The sequence below is a fragment of the Eumetopias jubatus genome, unplaced genomic scaffold (genome assembly GCF_037043125.1).
Source record: "Eumetopias jubatus isolate StellerSeaLion01/CBP00866 unplaced genomic scaffold, mEumJub1_p1.0 scaffold_15, whole genome shotgun sequence".
Taxonomy (NCBI): Eukaryota; Metazoa; Chordata; class Mammalia; order Carnivora; family Otariidae; genus Eumetopias; species Eumetopias jubatus.
Genome location: NW_028274821.1, coordinates 34,310,075 through 34,324,292, shown reverse-complemented (window position 1 = coordinate 34,324,292; position 14,218 = coordinate 34,310,075).

Here is a 14,218-nt window from a genome sequence, read left to right as displayed (position 1 = left end):
TTTCTTTGATAAAGCCTTTCTTTAAAATGCACTAAAATGAATTCAGAATCCCATTTTTTTAAGTGAAGTAAGTACAGAGCATTTGTGTACTTTGCTGATTTATTGTTAGAAGAATTCAATGAGATTCCAGTAAAATAATTTAGAGATACTTAAAACCTATGCTACATAGTAGGTATGTGCCTGATACTATATTTTACTTCACAAATATTGATGCTTAGCCTGATCACTTGCAAGCCCTGCTACAAATCCACTGGACTTCCCCATTCTTGTAGTTTGTATCTTTGTTAATATTTTCCTATCAACATTAATGACAAAATACCATACATTTATTAAATAACTGTGTGCCAGGTTCTAGACATTAGTTAATCCTCCCACCAACATTTTGATGAAAGTACTGTTATCATTCCTATTGTATAGATGAGACTATTTAGGCATTGGGAGATAAGACATTTTCCCAAGATTATACAGATATTAAATTTTAAAGCCAAGACTCAAATCCAAGCAATATAGGTCCATAATGATTAATTATGTCTTTAATCATCAGCTGCCCACTGGGCCTAGATAAGTTTAAGACAAGAGAATGTCTACTCTTTCTTGTTATAAAATGCTAATATAATAATATATAGACTAGGTTTACAGGTCCTCATTGTTTCTTTAGTAGATTGATTGCAAAAATCCTTCCATTTTCCACCCTCCCTATATCCACATCTTCTGTTAAAGACTTTGCTGCCACTCCCACAGGGACTCCTTTCTTCTACCTCTGAATCTCAGTTATGATTTAAGTCCAGATTGAGTCAAGGCCTTGACTTTCTTTGATCCATAAAATGTGGCAGAAGTCATGATGAGCCAGTTCCCAGTCTAAGCTTCAAGAGACATTGAGCCTCCCACTCTAGTTTTCTCACTGAACTTGCCACCATGCTGAGATAAAGCCTGAGACAGCCTCTGGAATGTGAAAAACCATTCTGGAGGCCCCAGTCTCCAGCTGACCTGCCACTTTACTGCAGACACAAGCAGCCCAGCCGTGATTCACTGCACCCAGCTCAGATCAGCAGCACATCCTTGCTGACTTCTAGAACCAGAAATAATAAAGGGTTATTACTTTAAGCCATTGCTTTAAGCCACTGAGTTTTAACGTAGTTTGTTATGTAGAAATAGCTAACCAGTGCACTGCTAATCTGATTTAGGGGTAGTTTTTTGTTAGTGAGTTTATGCCCTCAATTTCAGGATTATAACATGTTCAAAACTATCTTACCTTCCTAGTTAAAAAATATAATAATAAAATTAAAAAAATAAAAAAATAAACTAACACAAAAACAAAATAAGAAAAAACAGGGTCCAGAAAGATTAGTAACTTCCATCTTTATTTCCCTATTCCCTGTCCAAGGACCTCCCCTTTGTTATTCAGTTTCTATTAATTAGAATTAAAGGCCATTTTAAAGCTTCAGGTTAGAAACAGTCTACCTTTGTGAGAAGGAAAAACCATGCTAAATGGATTCACCAGAATTTTAGTTTAACACATTTCTTAATGTTAAGCATATATACACAACCTCTGTTCTATTTTTTAGTGAGTATCCAGACACATGACACTTGCTTTTTATTCTTCTAAAGGGACCTTATGAATGGATTTGAAATATGATTGCCAACTAGGCTTAGCAGACCTTATAAAAGAAAAGCATTGTGGGACTTATCCATCAACTTAACACTCCCATCCCCCTTAAATCATAGAAATTCTAGAACTAGTATTTATTAGCTTGTTCTTTCTGTACATCAATTACCTTAGGCCCTATATGCTGCAGCTCCATCAAAAGCATTAAATAGTTCCCAGTGGCAAATTCCTGGTTATCTTTAGCTCATGCTGTTAAGTAACTTTCCACAGTCTTTATAGCTCCAGCTTTTATTGTATTTTTAAAATGACTTGGTTTCAGCTGTTAAAGCCTAAGACATTGACTTAAAGAGAAAATACATGCCAGCATGTGAGTGTAGAATTTGACTTTTCAGCTTCACCAAGGCCAGTCAGTTTGGTGCATCCCTTCTATATCAGAGAGTTTCCAAATACTGTTAATGCCTGGGTTTCTAATGAAATATTTTACATCTATATTTCTAATAGAGTGACTGGCCCTTCCATCTTGCTAGGTCCTTGACCAGTTAGCTGGTCTGCCTTAGCATTCTGCATCTGCAGGACTTTATACTTCATAAGCAAATTTTCTGCCTTTTCTGATTTTGCTATTTCCTGGATTATTTGACTTGGAAGTGAAAACCCATCCTTAGTTTCCTGATGCCCAAAGCCCATTTCACAATGTCCCTGGTGCTCTTCCTTTCTTCTCTAGCCTCCTAATATGATCAAAGTGACATTCCTGCTTAATCTGGTTGTTCTTGCAGCATGTTGCTTCCCCCACCCCAAACCCCACAACCCCTTTCCCCACTGCATCCTCTACTTTTCTCATATGAAATTTGCCTTTTGGAGAGATAGTTACTCTTTTAGGCAAGTGGAGGGGGGGACACCATTGAACTCAACCATAACTGTGAGGTAGTATTAATGTCTACAAGGACCTTCCTGGAATTTTAAATTTGTTGCAATGTCTATAGTGATTTCTCAGTCAATGCAGCAAAGCAAAACAATTAACCAAACATATTGTAACTTCCTTTTCAAAAATTCTGTAACCAGTTTTCTTACAGTTCTATTAGGTGAAGGATTTTGAACTGCTCTAAATAGAAAAGTAGGCTTGCTGACTCCCTAGCCTGAATTTTAAAAGTTTTATTAGTATTGTAATTTACCATTTCCTTCATTCAGCTATTTTGGGAAAATTTCTGTCCTGCATTGATAGAGCTTTTCTTTCAGGTGACTTTTTTGTTTCTTTTCCCAAATAATTTCTCTACTACTTGAAGCCTATTGGACCAGTGTGGCTAAACTATTTCTTTTCTTCTTCTGTGCATGGGTCTTATTTCTTAGAGCAATGGTTTACATACTTGAACACGCTTGAACACACAACCCAAATATATTGATATTCTTGTAAATATAAACATATAATGTATATTTAACATATATGTGAATACATTCTAAACTTTATAAAATATTATAAAAATGAGAATTAAGTAATGAAGATGTAAAAAGTACCCACTTTCCTAATAAAGTCTTCCTGAATATCTCATATAGCTTCTTTTGAACACCTGGCTTGGAGATGTTACACTGTCTACATGTTATTTATCTGATCAAAATTGACATAGCAATAGGTAAAAACTTGGAAAATGAAATTATCTAATAATAAAATAATAAAATTATCTTTAGACTCTAGATTTGCTATATTCCAGTTACATTAAAAATGGCTTTCTGCGTTTTTATTCACCATATAGTTATTGATACTCAATAAGCTACTTGCTGAATAGAATTCTATTGTAATCTATAATTCCTTGTATCAGAAGGAAGAAACATATTTTTGTTATAATAACACTGAGAATTTCATGTTCTAACCAAAGATATTAGTTGTCCTCCCTTTAGTTGACAACTTTTTGAAATTGTGAAGCCAAGCACATTTTTTATTGTTATGTTAATCACCATACATTCCATCATTAGTTTTTGATGTAGTGTTCCATGATTCATTGTTTGTGCATAACACCCAGTGCTCCACGCAGAATGTGCCCTCTTTAATACCCATCACCAGGCTAACCCATCCCCCCACCTTCCTCCCCTCTAGAACCCTCAGTTTGTTTTTCAGAGTCCATCATCTCTCATGGTTCGTCTTCCCCTCCGACTTACTCCCCTTCATTCTTCCCCTACTGCTATCTTCTTCTTTTTCTTTTTTCTTAACATATGTTGCATTATTTGTTTCAGAAGTACAGATCTATGATTCAACAGTCTTGCACAATTCACAGCACTCACCATCACATACCCCAAGCACATTTTGCCAACAGGGAAATAGAGCTCCACTGAACAGTTCCATGGGCTGACTTGAAACAGCTTAGGAAGTACAATGTAGGAGCATCTGAGGATGACTGGAAAGGAAATAGACCTGAAGACATCATAGAACAAATACATGTGTAGGAAGGAAAATGGAAGTGATTTTTGATCATTTTAATACCATTGTATGTGTACAAGTAAATTTAACTCCATTTTTAAAAGTCACACTAGAAATATTTAATACATTTTAATAACTTTTCCAAGTTGTGACTATCTTAAAATCTATACAGATACATTTTGCTCTGTTGATCTCTGACTTTAGTCTGTATAAGAATTAGGATGGCTCAATTGGTTAAGTGTCTCTGTCTTTGGCTCGGGTCATGATTCCAAGGCCCTGGTAGTGAGTCCCTTGTTCAGCAGGGAGCCTGCTTCTCCCTTTGCCTGCCACTCCCCCTGCTTGTTCACTCTCTCCCTCTGACAAATAAATAAAATCTTTCAAAAAATTTAATCTGTATAAAAATCATTTTAGGGGAAAAATATATATATTCAGGAAGTCTGGTGTAATACCCTAGGTGTGAGTGAGCCTGTTCTCTCTGATTCTGAAGGAAAGAAAATGTGTGTATGAAATATATTTAAAGATTGTTTTCAGAGATGTGAGCAAAAAGTATTTATTTCAGGATAATCTGTGATATTTCTTTTCTGATAACTACTCTAGCTATACATGCTTTCCTGTATGTTAAACACACACACACACACACACACACACACACACACACCCCTATGTTTGCATCATCTCATCATATTAGACTGCAGAGGCATGTTTTGTAACAATTTAGACAGTGCATAAGTAATAGCTGTCCCTATTAGATAATTGTAATAAATAATAGATAGGGAAATAGATAAATAGATAAAAAAATAATAAATCTATTATCTCAATTAGTTTGGGCATTACTCTTATTTTTGGCTAGCTACAATAACAAAAGAGAGAATTGCAAATGACTAAAGAATTTATTTTTGGTTTCTGTTGTCAGACTTCTTTCCTCATTTCTTCATTTCTATCCCTTCTTTCTCCAGCCTTCTATTGTTATTACATCTTTTTTTCCTCCTTATCGTGTGTGGTTAGATTGGAGGCCCCTGTATTATAATGGAATATATCAGGGGCTTCAGAACAGCATGCCTGGGTTCAAGTCCCAGCTCAGCCATGTACTTCTGATTTTGTCCAATTTTTTTGTGTGTTTCAAAACGTATATGTCATAAACCTTAAAAAAACCTGAATAATTCAGAAAAGTATGAAGAAGAAAATTTAAATTGTCCAGATACCTATCACTCAGATATAATCACTGCATTTTCATGTATATCCTTCCCAATTATTTTGTTATAAAAATTATATACTTAAATAAAAAACATATGCATAAAAATAAGATCATATTTTCATACTGTTTTGTATCTGTATTTTTACCTTGACAATGTATTGTGGTCATGTGACAGGAGTATATGTTTTTATTTTAATTAATAACTACCTAGTATTTTACTATATAGATGACCTCTTTTATTGGTTTTAATTTTAGACACTTCAGAATAAGTGATAGAGAAGATATATTTGCATACTTATGTGTTGTAAATGTAATTGTAAAGGTATGTCTTTGCAATTTCTACATATCAGGTAAATTGAGTCTATGAAGACCTTCTACTTTAACAAATTAAGAGAATTGGGAAGAATGTAAGGTTTTAAAAGAAAGAAATAATGAGACAGGCACACAGCACTATGGAAAAGAACAAAGCAAGCATGAGGTATTTGTTTCCTCCTGCCTTTCTGTTTTCTCCCTGCTTCCTCATGAGTTCTTGGTCTATCATTCCTGCTCTTTTCTGAAAGGTAGAGAAGTTTAATTTATGGAATCAGAGAGTGAACTTGATACATTATTGCGTATTTTCCTTCTCATAACTAATCTATTATCGGATGCTAGGATCTTCTCCTTCAAAGTCCTTTCTGGGGAAAAAAACCCTTGGAAAAGACTTGAAAAATCAGAAAGATTGGCAAGAAAGAAGTGGGAAAAGAAATAGAGAATGTAGAAGCAGGGGGGAAAAGAAATTTAGTTCATTACTTTCATTTTTACTTTAACTGGTTCAAAATTATATCATTATTCCAAAGTACGTTTCACCATATATTTGTTTAATGTGGGTTTCATTTCATTATTACCTATAATATTTTATTCATGTTAGTGCTTACTATGACACATGTGTTCTCTATTTTGACTGCATCATTTAAAAGAACCATCTTATTTGCAGATATTTTCAGAATTGCTCACAGTGAATAACAAGTAGGGTAAGAGATATCAAACACCTTGCACAGGTCCTGGCACAAAGCACTCAAAGATGTTTATGGAAACAGATTCTGAATCTTTCAAAGTGAACCATCACCACAATCTTCACCCCTTTATGTTTAGAAAACACAATTCAGATAGCATAAACTGCTTGTTAGCTTGTTTTCTTGCTGAATGGATTACTAGCCTGATGTCTACACTTAGAGAGGGGAATGCCTTTAAGTCTCCATGTACTTTAACAGCCATAACATTTGCAGAGCCTCCTGACTCAATCTTCTATCTTTCTGGTTTATTGTCATTTAAGAACAGATGTGAATTCCTTTCCTGTGTGAAATTTCATGGCTGGACTCAGCAATACTTCTCTCTGGGCCTACAATTTGTCACTCTGTTGGGCTATATTGAATTCCAGTGTTGGGAAATTGCTGTATATTTCAGCAAGATAATTTTGTTTGCCAAATCTCAGCCATCTTTAGGTATAGAAAGGGACACGCATGAATAGGAAGATTTAGTTTGCACCAACATATAATGAAAACTTCACTATATTTCCTCCTTGAGTTCTTCCCCATGACTCATGAAATAATAGTATAGTATCAGCTCCTTATTTATTTATTTATTTATTCATCTCTGCTAATCTTTTTTCATTCTAATCAGGCACTGCTGTCAAAACTGTGGGCTCACACTGATAAGTGTTCATGAAGTAAGTAGACAGACTCACCTGTTTAAGTGATCTTTTGCTGCAGGGTACAAGCATTTGCCCATGTTTTTGGTTTTTGTATTCTTTCTAAGAGAAATCTTGAGTTATTTTATTCTTCTGCTTCTATTCACTAATCTCATATAGTTGGACCTGCTTATATTTCTACTTGAATAAATTTATATTTTATTTTTTATGGAAAGATATGTATGGATAGCATTGGAGGTAACATAGCTAAGTATATCTGTCATCTACCTATCATCTATCTGTCATCTATCATTTATCTACTTTAAAAAGTATTAAGAGCCTGCAAACATATTTTTTTTAAAGATTTTATTTATTTATTTGACAGAGAGCGAGAGAGAACACAAGTAGGCAGAGAGGCAGGCAGAGGGAGAGGGAGAAGCAGGCTCTCCACTGAGCAGGAAGCCCGACGAGGGGTTTGATCCCAGGACTCTGGGATCATGACCGGAGCAGAAGGCAGCTGCTTAAACCGACTGAGCCACCCAGGCTCCCCTAGAGCCTGCAAACATATTTTTTTCATTTTAGTTTCAATCTATTTCAAGTGAATGTTGATCTGATAAAATTTCTCATGTTTTTATTTCTTCAAGTTGAGTTGAATGAATGCCTTCAATTTACAATGGAAAAAAACATTTTTGAATCATCAGTTATACGGGACAATAGCTTGATCTTTTACATTTTATTTAGGAAAATAAGCAAGCATACAAACATACAGACACAAAAAAATGGAGATGTACATAGTTGGTTTTTCCAATCTGGCTTTTTAAAAAGGCAAACTTACTCAAGAATAAATAAAAACATATTGAAGGAAGACTTAGATTAATTTCTGGGCATCACAGTTGAAGAATAGACATAAAGCAAAATGCCTCATGAGGAGATCAGATTGTGAGAGGCACCCAAAAAAATGTTATTGAAGGATCTGAAATAATTGGAATAATATACCTTTATAAAGAAAAAAAATAAAAAGCTCAAGAGGGGTGGGCATGACAGCCATATCATTAAATATTCAAGAGGTTGGGGGCGCCTGGATGGCTCAGTTGGTTAAGCGACTGCCTTCGGCTCAGGTCATGATCCTGGAGTCCCTGGATCAAGTCCCACATCGGGCTCCCTGCTCAGCGGGGAGTCTGCTTCTCCCTCTGACCCTCCCCCCTCTCATGTGCTCTCTCTCTCTCATTCTCTCTCTCTCAGATAAATAAATAAAATACTTAAAAATATATTCAAGAGGTTGTCAGGTGGAAGTGCATTTTTCTCTTTTATGTCCAAAATGTATCATGAACACCAGAGATTATAATGTGTTCGACGGCAGATCATCGAATTGTAAGTATTGTAAGTATTTGAAATTTTGATAGGGCTATAATAAATAGCACCCTCCTTTCCTACTTGAGTCCTGAGGGGTTTTTTTTAATATTTTATTCATTTATTTATTTATTTGAGAGAGAGAGAATGAGATAGAAAGAGTTCATGGGGGGGAGGGTCAGAGGGACAAGCAGACTCCCTGCTCAGCAGGGAGCCCGATGCAGGACTCGAACCTGGGACTCCAGGATCATGACCTGAGCCGAAGGCAGTCACTTAACCAACTGAGCCACCCAGGCACCCGAGTCCTGAGGTTTTTGAGAAGAACAATGAAGGACTGGCAGATAAAGATCAAAGTATTAGCCTTATTAATGATGGAGTTCAACTGGAAGGATGCTCTTAGTGTGAAAGCTAACCTCAGAATTAGGCAGATTTCTTGTCCCAGAGAACATTAGATAGGGAGGCCTCCTTACAAGGTCGGTGCTCCCATAGAAAGGAGGAACATATATTTCTGTGTTCCCAACTCTCACCCTAAGAGGAGGAAAGTCAAGGCTGAATCAATCATGCCCATTTATTCTACCCAAATGTATCAATCAGAGAAACCATCTGCCTCCTCAGTAGATGGGGATGAGAGTCCAGGGGTATGTTTGGGAAAACTACCTTTATATGGAAATCAGAACTGAGGACAACATACCTCTCTAATAATACAGAAAGTCTTTTTTATTGATCGGTACTCTCCATGTTGCATATATTGCTTTTGGAGTGCATTGAGATGTCCACTCATTCAATCAATAATTGTTTAGTGCTCACCAGTTCTCAGGCTCTATACTCAATGTTGTGAACATAATAATGCAAGGAAATAGGTAAAATGCCTCTTTTCTTAATTTTTCTTTTCTATTTAAACAATTTAGTTAACATATACTGTATTATTAGTTACTGGGGTAGAATTTAGTGATTCATCAGTTGAATATAACATCCAGTGTTCATTACATCAGGTACCCTCCTTAATGTCCATCACCCAGTTACCCCATCCTCCCACCCACTTCTCCTCCAGCAACCTTTTTTATATCCTAAAGTTCAGCATCTCTTATGGTTTGTCACCCTCTCTGTTTTCATCTTATTTTATTTTTCCTTCCCTTCCCCATGTTCATCTGTTTTGTTTCTTAAATTCCACATATAAGTGAAATTGTATGTTATTTGGCTTTCTCTGACCGACTTATTTTACTTAGCATAATACCGTCTGGTTCTGTCCATGTCGTTGCAATTGACAATCCCTCTCTTCTCGAAGCTTCAGGCGCAGAATCATCTAAGCTCAGGGTAGATGATCATTTGGTAGGAATGTGGTAGAGCAGTAACTCTTCACTTTGGCTGCACTTTGAACTCCCCTGCAGAACTATAAAAAATACTGATGCTCAGGCCCCACCCAATTCTGATTCTGATTTAGTTAATCTGAAATTCAGCCTGGGCATGAAGATTTTCTAAAGTCACCAGACAATTCTAATATGCAGTCTAGGTGGAACCACTGTGGTTCAAGGGTAAGACCATGATGAAATAAATGCCTATGCTTGTCTTTATCATGCTGACCCCCAGTGCTAGCACATATTACAGGTACTCAAAAATACCTGTTGAATGAATTGACAAACTGGAAAGTCAATGATTCTCAACCTTTTCTCATGACCTTGATTTTTTTTCTTTCATGTTTGACTTCCGTGTTTAATGTACCTGAAATGTTTTCTCCTTCATTCATAGATTTTCTACTTCATTGCCCTTCAGGACTTCACTTTCTGAGAGGATGCCAAATGTTTCTGCCCTATAGCTATTAGTGCTTGATCATCTACAATGGTGCCAAATTACTTTTACAAGGAAGATGCCGGGTTAAGCAGATTAACCACCATAAAATAGTATATGGCAGAATTCTTTACTTAAATAAGAATTCTTTTACTCATTCATTCATTCATTCACTCAGTATGATTCTACTTGCTTGTCTTGTTGCTGGGTTGCTTGACAATCTCAAATTGTTCCAAAACTCTACCTTCCAAAAAGATTTTTTAAAACACAGAAGAAAATATGAAGTCTTCCATAGCTAAATCTTATGTGACCTATACGTAATGAAAGAATGCATGCAGCAACCAAGATAATAAATATTTACTGAAAGCCTTCTGTGTACTAATTGCTGTTCCAGGCATATACGTTATACCATAGTAAATCAGACATTCAAGTGCCTGCTTTCAAAGACCTTATTATGGAAGGTGGAAATGATATTAAATGAATAAATAGAAAAATTTATTCTATTCAAAGAGAAAATACTTTGAAATAAGGGAATGTATTGTAAAATAAGTGGATAAAGATACCTCATTGATGGACCACTTTGGATAGAGTGATCATCAAGAGCCCCTGTGTTGAAAAACCATTTAAACTGAAACCTAAAATATCATAAGCCAGCTTCTGGGAAATAGTGTTCTAGATAGAGAAAACAGCAAGGTAGGAAAGTGCTTGATGTAGCTGAGAAATGTGTAGAAGGCTGGTGGCTCCAACTTGGTAAATGATAGAAGTACAATGGCAAACAAACTTGTTCCTCTTGGGAGTCATAAAGTAAACCACTGAATTGGAAAAACCTACATGGACACTTATATTTTTGACAATATGGGAGACTTAAAAACCCTGAATAAAAATACAAGCATCCTTTTAAATGCAGAGCTAAGCTATAAGAAAGAAAAGGAAATTACCAGAGACCAGAAATGAACAAGGAGCTAGAAATCAGAAATGAACAAAAAACAAAGCTTCTGCCTCCCTATGGAGGGAGAAAGAGAGCCAGGAATGGAGAGGATAAGTAACCAGGAGGCTTACGTTCTAATGGCCCGATCAGTCCCAGGAGATAAGGCAGGATTCCAGCCCACACATGGCAGAAAATTGGCATGGACAACTCATTACAAAGCCAGAACCCATGAAGGGTCCCACCCTCAATAAAAGGGTTGACTTGTAAAAAAATCTGCCCACTGGTAGAGGAAAACAAACTAAGAATCCATCTTGGCCTGGGTAATAGGGGCTAAATAAAAGCTCTGAGAATTTGTGACCACAAGTCGCCTCCAGGAAGGCCTGGTACAAGTTTTTACTATAGTGTGACCTGGGAAAGCACAATTAAGAAATTAAAGTGTCCCAGATTAGTTCTCTCTGATAGGAATGAGATTAGGATGAAGGACAGGCACCCAGAGGACTTCGACTGTATCATTAATGTTTTATTTCTTTTTTTTAAAAGATTTTATTTATTTATTTATTTGAGAGAGCGAGAATGAGAGAGAGAGAGAGAGAGAGCACATGAGGGGGGGAGGGTCAGAGGGAGAAGCAGACTCCCTGCTGAGCAGGGAGCCCGATGCGGGACTCGATCCCGGGACTCCAGGATCATGACCTGAGCCGAAGGCAGTCGCTCAACCAACTGAGCCACCCAGGCGCCCCTAATGTTTTATTTCTTAAACAGAGTGATACTTAGGAGTTTATAATCTTTTAAGATTTTATTTATTTATTTATTTGACAGAGAGAGAGAGAAAGTACAAGCAGGAGGAGCAGCAAGCAGAGGGAGAGGGTGAAGCAGATGCCCAGCTGACCAGGGAGTCTGACGTGAGTCTTGATCCCAAGACCCTGGGATCATGACCTGAGCTGAAAGCAGATGCTTAACCGAATGAACCACCTGGGTGCCTTTGGAGCTTATATTCTTAACATTGAATAGTATGTCTAAATTTAAAATAATTTTTTAAAATATAGATATAAAATGTAATATTTTTAAATGATAGAAAATGTTAAACTCTAACAAAAAAATAACCAATTGCTTAACTAACATTTGACCAACAGATTTTCCTTATGTGAAATCTGCAAGTCTGTGCTTGCTATTTGCCTGTGAAATCCTGGCCTGTGAAGACAACTCTATAGATCTACTACCAAGTACAATTTACTTCTAATTATCCATGTGCAAATATTCATGTAATGGGTTGTCTATCCAAGGCAACTTTCAATACTTCCCAGCTTGACAGAACACAGTTCCTTTCCCATTTCCTTGATTCTCTTGATATGGCCACCAATATCATCATCATCATCATCATCATCATGCCTAAATTCTTAACTCTTATATTAGACTGTGAGCTTCTGGAGCACAGAATCAGATTCACCGCTGTATTCCCCACAATACTAAGCAAAGGACTTTGCATCCAGTAGACATCACTGTCATCTATCAGTCTTAACTGACCCTAGGCTGTACTGAGAATTACAAATATAAAAATAGGAAGAAAAGTGGTCTGGCCTAGAAGAGCTGATAATGTAATTAGATAGAGGTGGGGTGAGGAGGTCACAGGTAGCGATGTGGAATAACTGCTGGCATGAAATTTCCTTTGGAAAGGAACTATCTTTTAGATGAAAACGTCTTGATATTTTGGGAGAGAAAGTAAGACTTTGGTGGCAGAAATATTCAGGAGACAAATGACAAAAATGATGGCTTAGATACTCTGCTTGAGAAAGTGAGAGAAAGTTTGTTCTGCTGTGAAAAGAAAGGGGAGAAAGGAGTGGCAGGGGGACAAGAGGTCCCAGGAAGGGAGTATGAGAGTGAAGGGCACAACCCAGTCAATAAAAGTTCCTAGCTTGGAGGGATGCTGCTGAGGAACTGGGATCTCCCACGTGCTATCTGAAGCTTTTTGCTTTGCCATGAAATGTCCCCCCCCCCCCATTATCCTCAGTTTGTCAGTAATGGCTACCACTTATGAATGCTTTCATTGAGTAAGGAAGACTCTGTGGAAACTGAGAAGGAATTGAATCTTATATTTAGGTGCACCCAAGACAGAACAAAGACAGTACTCTGGGGCAATAAGATGATCTATAACCTGAAATATTTCAAAAGGGAAACAAACCCATAGTCCATATAAAATGTAACCTCTAAAAGACTTTGAGGAAATCCTGAATTTCCACTAGGTGTTAAATGAAGTTTAAAATTGATGCTATTTAGCTCTAAAACTGCCAAGAGACTTGTTAACATCTGGGATGCATTTTCAAAAGGCAAATAGCAATATAAGGTGGAAGATATTAAAAACCAAATGAACAGTACTCAGTGTTAAAGCAACATGAAGGTGGGAAATACTGAAGTCTGTGAGTCAGGGATGGGATTCTAGAAGAAATACTTGAGCTAGATCTCCAAGAAAGAATAAGGTGAATGGGAGGAGGGGGAAAGAGTGAGGAAAGTGTTTGAAGCAAGGAAAATAGATTGAGCACAGACTTGAAAAAGGAAGGCTGGGGACCTGATGGCTAATATGTACTCAAGGAAAGCAAGCAAACTTTAACAGTAGTGCAAGCAAAACATAAATTACTAAAAGAATCATGTAATACCTCCCCAGTCTAAACGTTAATATTGTTAGGAGTTTCTGGCCTTTTGGATTAACTATTCTATGGTTTCCCTCATAAGTACATGTGACTGTTTCTATGAGTTATAAGGTGCCAACTTGCACATACAAGTATTGCCAGGTGTGGGAAGTCGTGTGTGTGTGTGTGTGTGTGTGTGTACTGTATACACAACAATCATGTATTTGGAAACAGGTAACAAACCAACCTATTTTGTGGTTATTTTCTCAGAGGAGTGAAGGCATCTGGGGATGGATACAAATGCTGATGGTGTTCTACTGGGCTCTTCTCTGTGGCAGTCCTGGTCAGAGGCATAGCTGTGCTTTCTGAAAGTGGAGAAGTTTGGAAGCATTGGCAAGAGGGCTGAGTTTCACAACATTGCTCCTAAGGCTACAAGTAGTGGAGCCCTGTCCTGATAGTCTAAGGGCCAGCCAGTGGCCCAGGTGAGGGCATCAACAGGTAGTCCCCCAGGGAGGACTGAGTAACAAAAGGACACATGCAGCATCACCCAGCACACATAGTAGTCTCCTGCTGCAAGAATAGGAAAACTACTTAGCATTTATATAGAAATTTTCAATCATTAATTAGTTAATCCATATAACTCCCCAGTGAGGAGAGTAT